The sequence below is a fragment of the Schistocerca gregaria genome, chromosome 3, assembly GCF_023897955.1.
Source record: "Schistocerca gregaria isolate iqSchGreg1 chromosome 3, iqSchGreg1.2, whole genome shotgun sequence".
Taxonomy (NCBI): domain Eukaryota; kingdom Metazoa; phylum Arthropoda; class Insecta; order Orthoptera; family Acrididae; genus Schistocerca; species Schistocerca gregaria.
In genome coordinates this window covers 917305039-917312767 of record NC_064922.1, presented here as the reverse complement: position 1 = coordinate 917312767, position 7729 = coordinate 917305039, and positions in this window count along the sequence as shown.

Below are 7729 nucleotides of genomic sequence, written 5' to 3'. Positions count from 1 at the left end.
AAATTTAATTTGTGGTAAGATCTTATGGAACCAAACTGCTTAGGTCATCGATCCCTAAGATTGCACATTACGTAATCTAACTTAAACTAACTTACGCTAAGGATAACACAGACACCCATGCCCGAGAGGGGACTCGAACCTCCGACGCAGGGAGCCACGCGGACTGTGACAAGACACCCTGTACCGTGCGGCTACCCCGCGCGGCTTCACAATGACAGAAATTCAACACACCTGCACCTAGAGTATGGGAAAGTTCTGACAATACGAGAATTTCTCCTTAAGCAAAGCGGAGCATAGGAATTCGCATACCATAATGGGCACCAAGATGCATGACGTCCACATCTACATGTACATCGTGTTCCGGAAGCCACCTAATGGTAGGTCGAGGAGGGTATTTTAAGTGTCAGAAAGTCGTTTCTGAAAGTATTTGCATGGAGTGTAGCCAGGTATGGAAGTGAAACGTGGACGATAAATACTTTAGACAAGAAGAGAATAGAAACTTTCGAAATGTGGTGCTACAGAATAATGCTGAAGATTAGATGGGTAGATCATATAACTAATGAGAAGGTACTGAATAGAATTGGATAGAAGAGACGTTTGTGGCACAGCTTGACCAGAAGAAGGCATCGGTTGGTAGGACATGTTTTGAGGCATCAAGTGATCACTAATTTAGTATTGGAGGCCAGCGTGGAGGGTAAAAATCGTATAAGAAGACCAAGAGATGAATACACTAAACAGATTCAGAAAGATGTAGGTTACAGTAGGCATTGGGAGATGAGGAACTTTGCACAGGATAGAGTAGAATGGAAAGCTGCATCAAACCAATCTCTGGACTGAAGACCACAACAACAACATCTGATCCCTCCAACCCGGTTCCACTCGCGAATAGCGCGTGGGATGAATGATTGTCGGTAATCCTCTGTATTGTCTCTAATTTCTCGAATTTTCTCCACATGGTCAATACGCGAGACGTATGCACGGGGAAGTAATATGTTGCCATACTCCTTCTGAAAAGTGCTGTCCAGATATTTCAATAGTAAATCTCTCCGTGATTCACAACGCTTCTCTTGTAACTTCTGCCTGGGGAATTTGCTTAGCATCTCCGTCTCTCGAGAGCTAAACGATCCAATGCCGAAACACCCCGTTCTTCGTTGGATCTTCTCTATCTTCTCTACCTGTCCTAACTGATAGGGATCCTAGATAGATGAACAATATTCAAGACTCGGACGAACAAGAGCCTTATAAACGACTTCTTTTGTGGCTGAGTTACATTTCGTTAAAATTCTTCCAGTGAATCTGAGACTGGTGTCTGATTTTCCCACTATCTGTTTTGTGTGGTCATTCCACATAATTACGATCTGAATAGTTACCCCTATATATTTTACGACAGACGATCTCTCTAGTGGTTTGTCATCAATAGTGTAGCTGTACGGTAGTGGACTTCTTTTGCTATGTATGCGCAATATATTACATTTATTTACGTTCACGGTCAACTGCAAGAGTCAGCACTGTTCATCAATTTTCTTCAGGTCATTCTGCAAAATTCTTACGATCTTCTGGCGTTGCTAATTTGGTATAGACAACTGCGTCGTCTGCGAATAGCCTTAAAGATCTCCGACGCTTTCTCCTAGATCATTTATATATATTGTGAAAATCAATGGTCCTATCACACTTCCTTCTGGTACTCAGGATATTACCTTCATGAAGGAGATCTTCTTTTCGCAAAGACGTCATAATTCTTTAGCATAAAACATGTTCCATAATTCTGTAACAGACTGCCGTCAACGACATAAGCCTTTAATTGTTTGGATCTGTCTTGGCCTTTCTTAAAAACGGGAATGATCTGCGCTTTTTTCCAGTTAGGTACCTTTCGTTGCTCAAGCGATCTAAGGTAAATTACAGCTACAATGGGAGGAAGTTCTTTAGCAAAATCTTTATGGAATCTTACTGGTGTCTCATCTGATCCTGAAGCCTTTCCACTACCAAGCGATTGTAGCTGCTATTCAGTTCCAATATCGGTTATCTCAATATCCGCCCTTTCGATGTTCGTACGACGATCGAAACGAGGGCCAGTGTTACGATCTTCCACAGTGAAACAACAATTCAGTATTTCGGCCTCATCTCTCTTATGTTTCGTTTCGGTGCCAGTGTGGTGGCTGAGAGAATGGATAGATTATTTTGACCCATTTACTGATCTCACATACGACCAAATTCTCTTAGGATTTTCACTCAGGTAGGTTCAAGATCATCGAGTGGTTTTGTATGCTGTCATCCTTGCTGAGTAAATATATTTTCCTACTTTTCTTAACATTCCTTGTAGGACCCGTCGTCATTGATACTGTGACAGCCTGATGCCATCCTCTACGTTAACTGTTTCGATAAGTTCAGGTCTGTTTGTTGCCAGGAGATCTAAGACATTACCTTTAAGAGTTGGTTGTCTAACTATCGTCGCAACATAATTTTCGGACAAGACATCCAGAACTATTCCACACGATTCCATGTGTCTGGCACCGAATTTGATGGCATAACACTCCCAATCTATACCCGGCAAGTTGAAGTCACCCAGATTACAGCAGCAAGATCAGAAAAATTACCAACGATATTCTGTAAGTTCTGTCTGAATCGCTCTACAACTACAGATCCTGACCAGAGGGTCTATAAAAGTATCTGATAACCATTTTTGACGGTTCTTTGATACTCAGTTTCACCCAGATTAATTCATATTCGGAATCCTTGATGACCTCGCTAGATTTTATCGAGTTTTTTGCTGCAATAAACACGCTGCCACCATTGGCGACTAACCTATCCTTACGATAAACATTCCAATATGAACTTAGGATGTTGTTGTCATCGACATCTGGTTTCAACCAGCTTTCTGTTCCCAATACTCGCTGTGGATTATAACCTTCAGTAATCGATACTAATTCTGGGACCTTCCCTTGGACGCTCCTGCAGATTGTTAAATCATATTAATCTTTTCTATCTCTGACCTGCTAGGAACAAGATTCCTGAGGTCGCTGTGGCTGATTTAACAGACAAATCGTGTTTGCTCCAAAGAGAGGTGTCTTCTAACCTAAAAAAGCCCCATGTGCACCCCACCAGTACTCTGCTACACTAGCAGCCGCTTCGTGCGTGTAGTGGAAGCCTGTCCTGTTAACGGGAACCCTACAATTCTGCGCCCGACAGCGGAGGTCGAGAAATTCGCATCCGATACCGTCGCAGAGTCCTCTGAACCTCTGATTTAGACCTTCAACTCTGCTCCAAACCACAGGACTGCGATGAACGCTTTGTACCATTCTATAAATAGACAGCTTATCCTGCACCCCGCGTGCGATGCTGGTTGCCTTCGACAAATTAGCCAGCCGCCGAAAGGACCCGAGGATGGCCTCAGAACCCAAGCTCCAAACTAGAGGACCGCGATGAACGCTTTGTACGATTCTATAAATAGACAGCTTATCCTGCACCCCGCGTGCGATGCTGGTTGCCTTCGACAAATCAGCCAGCCGCCGAAAGGACCCGAGGATGGCCTCAGAACCCAAGCTCCAAACTAGAGGACCGCGATGAACGCTTTGTACGATTCTATAAATAGACAGCTTATCCTGCACCCCGCGTGCGATGCTGGTTGCCTTCGACAAATCAGCCAGCCGCCGAAAGGACCCGAGGATGGCCTCAGAACCCAAGCTGCAGGCGTCATTCGTGCCGACATGTGCCACTACATCCAACCGGTTGCATCCAGTGCGATCGATAGCCGCCGGCAGAATCTAATCCACATCACGGATGAGACCTCCCGGCAAACATACCGAATGAACACCGGAAATCTTTTCCGTCTTGCCTGCTAGTTCCCTGAGGGGCTCCATCACTGCAAAGTTGCACAATAGGTCTCACCAAATATTCAAGAAAGGTAGTAGGAGTAATTCACTAGATTACAGGCCCATATCGTTAACGTCGATATCCAGCAGGATTTTGGAAGATATATTGTGTTCGAACATTATGAATTACCTCGAAGAAAACCGCCTATTTACACACAGTCAACATGGGTTTTTGATAACATTGTTCCTGTGAAACACAACTAGCTCTTTATTCACATGAAGTGTTGAGTGCTATTGACAAGGGATTTCAGGTCGATTCCATATTTCTGGATTTCCGGAAGGCTTTTGACACTGTACCACACAAGCGAGTTGTAGTCAAATTGCGTTCTTATGGACTATCGTCTCAGTTATGTGACTGAATTTGTGATTTGCTGTCAGAGAGGTCACAGTTCGTAGTAACTGACGGAAAGTCATCGAGTGAAAGAGACGTGATTTCTGACGTTCGACAAAGTAGTTTTACAGGCCCTTTGCTGTTACTAATTTATATAAAGATTTGGAAGACAATCTGAGCAGTCGTCGTAGTTTGTTTGCAGCTGACGCTGTCCTTTATCGACTAATAAACGATTTAGAAAAGATATGTGAATGGTGCAAAAATTGGCAGTTTACCCTAAATAACGAAAAGTGTGAGGTCATCCACATGACAGCTAAAATAAATTCGTTGAAGTTCGGTTACACGAAAAATCAGTGTAATCTAAAAGCAGTAAATTCAACTAATACCTAGGTATTACAATTTCGAACAACTTAAGCTGGAAGGAACATGTAGAAAATGTTGTGGGGAAAGCTAACCAAAGACAGCATTTTGTTGGCAGGACACATGGAAAATGTAACAGGTCTACTAAGGAGACTGCCTACACTACGCTTGTCCGTTCTGCTTTAGAATACCGCTGCGCGGTGTGGGATCCTTACCAGATAGGACTGAAAGAGTACATCGAAAAAGTGCAAAGAAGGGCAGCACGTTTTGTATTATGGTGTAATATGGGAGAGAATGCAACAGAAATTATACAGGATTTCGGCAGGACATAATTAAAAGAAAGGCGTTTTTTGTTGCTACGGAATCTTCTCATGAAATTCCAATCACCAAATTTTTTCTCAGAAGGCATAAATATTTCGTTGACACCGACCTCCATAAGGAGAACCTATCAGCAAGATAAAATAAGGGAAACCCAAGCTAGTACGAAAAGTTATAGGTGTTCGTTCTTTCCGAGAGCTATACGAGACTGTAATAATAGATAATTGTAAAGGTGGTTCAATGACACTCTGCCAGGCACTTAAATGTGATTTGCAGAGTATCCATGTAGATGTAGATGTAGATGTAGGTCATCGGTCAAACATTGGAGCTCCCAGTGACTAGCATACCCACCTCTGTACTCGTCAGGACTGGACAGGAAAATCGGCCGCTAGCCCAACAGGAAGGGTATCCTGTGCTGGCTAAGAGTTATCATCAACACTGGGTATCACCTGCTGGGTATTGCTAAGACGCAGGGAGCCAGCCGCACGGCCTGCTCCGTCTTTCGCCTTCGGCCCAGTGACACGCTCACCCAACGATGTCTACCACCCACTCTGGGATGAGGACGGGCCGGTCAGATGTTGCGTATCGGAAGCCGCAGTGTGTCAGGGCCACCAGGGGATTCCAGTGGCACCAAAGGTGTCGCAGGTCTCGTCACTGGCGCCCCGACGTCACATCAACTTTGAGCATTAGCGAGAAGCTTGTCGGCGGTAGCCAACGTAGCTTCCAGCTCTTTTACGGGCAGCAGCCAACTCTTCTCGTATCCGCTCACAACAAGCACAGTCCCTAGCCATATCGTACTGCGTATAAAATAGATATAAGGTTTCAAATGGCTCTACTAAGTTTGAAAATATACCACAAGGAGAATAAAGTAACATTAAAGGTTGCTGTGCAGATTTCTGACTGTACTCTGAGACCGCAAGCTATCAAGCAGAAATAAGTTTCTCTACTGAAGTTGACGTATTTACCTCATGTTAGAAAGCCTGTTTGCTGAAAATTTCTGCACGAGATACTGTATATATTCAAACTAGAATGAATATGATCTATCTGTGTGCTGTCTACTGGCACAAAAGTAAAACTTAGTGGTTTGATAGAGTCTCTGGTGACGGGAAAATTTACGCTAGGCAGCCGCCCTACACATGGATACTCCCAAGTGTTGCTGCTGCTATGGTGCGCGCATCATGATGCAGCAGAAAACTGATCTAACACCACTAAAGTCGTTATTCTTGATGACGCTTTATAATTGCACTTTTATTTATTAAACATTAACTTGCGAAGATAATTGATAAATTATATTACTATAAGGAAAACTGTCGGAAATGGGCGAAGTATGACGAAATGACAGCCTGTGACGGCAGGAGCTTTCGGGTTAGTAGTAGTCGTAAGTCTCTGTGATGTGAACATTATCAGTCAGTCTGACTCTGAAATCTAGTTCATAATCAGATGGTTCATATTACTGTAAGTGACAGTTATGTAAACGTTATGAAGCTTCGGGCAACAATGATTTGGTAGTGAAAGGTTCAGAAGAAAAGACAATTAAGTTACGTTTAATATTTGCTGTGCTCACATTTCGGCTTCAGTACACTTAAAATACACTGAGGGAACAAAAATCATGGGATATCTTGGACGTGTCGCTACTCATATTGTTCGACGCAATGCAGCAACTCGGCGTGTCATGGGTTCGAGAAGTAGTAGGAAGCCCCGTGCAGAAATATTGAGCCAGTAACTGCGAAAGTGTTTCTGGTGCTGAATTTGTGTACGAACTGACCTCTCTCAATTATGCCTCATAAATGTCCGATGGGATTCATGTCGGGTGATCTGGGTGCACAAATAATTCCCTTGAATTGATCAGAATGCTCTTCAAACCAGTGGCGAAACATTGTGGCCCGGTGACATGGCACAATTCCATCGATAAAAATTGCAGCACTGTTTGTTACAAATGGTCTCTATGTAGCCAAGCATAAGCAGTTTCTGCCGACGATCCGTTCAGTTGGATCCGAAGGCAGCTCATTCCACGTAAATACAGCCCACACGATTATGGAGCCACTACCAGCTTGCGCAGTGCCTTGTTGACAACTAGGTTCCATTGCTTCGTGGAGTCTGGGCCACACTTGAACGTCATCATCTGGTGTTACCAGCTGAAACCGGGAATCGTCTGACCAGTTTACGGTTTTCCAGTCGTCTAGTCGTCTAGGCCCTGAGGAACGCTGCAGTTGCTGTCGTACCGTTACCAAAGGCACACGAATTGGTCGTCTGCTGCCAAAGCCAAATTTCACCCCATTGCAGTTATGGATACGTTCACCGTGCGGCCCACACAGATTTCTGCTCTTATTTCTCGCAGTACCGCCTGTCTTTTAGCGCTGACAGCTTTACCCAAACGCCTCTGCTCTCGGTCGTTAAGTGAAGGTCGTTGGCCGCTGCGTTGTCTGTGGCAAGAGATAACATCTGAAAGCTTGTAGCCGGCCGCGGTGGCCGATCGGTTCAAGGCGCTTCAGTTCGGAGCCGCGCGACTGCTACTGTCGCAAGTTTGAATCGTGCCTTGGGCATGAATGTGTGTGATGCCATTAGATTAGTTAGGTTTAAGTACTTGTAAGTTCAAGGGGACTGATGACCTCAGACGTTAAGTCCCATACTGCTTAGAGCCGTTTGAACCATTTTTTGAAAGTTGATATTTTCAGCACATTCTTGGCACTGTGGATCTCACAATATGCAGTTCCATAACGGTAATTCTCATCATGTGGCCGTAATCACGCGGAAACCATTTCAAATTAATTAACTGAGTACAAATGGCCACATCGCCAATGCACTGCCGTATTATACCCTGTGTACGCGAAACTTCCGCCATCTGTATATG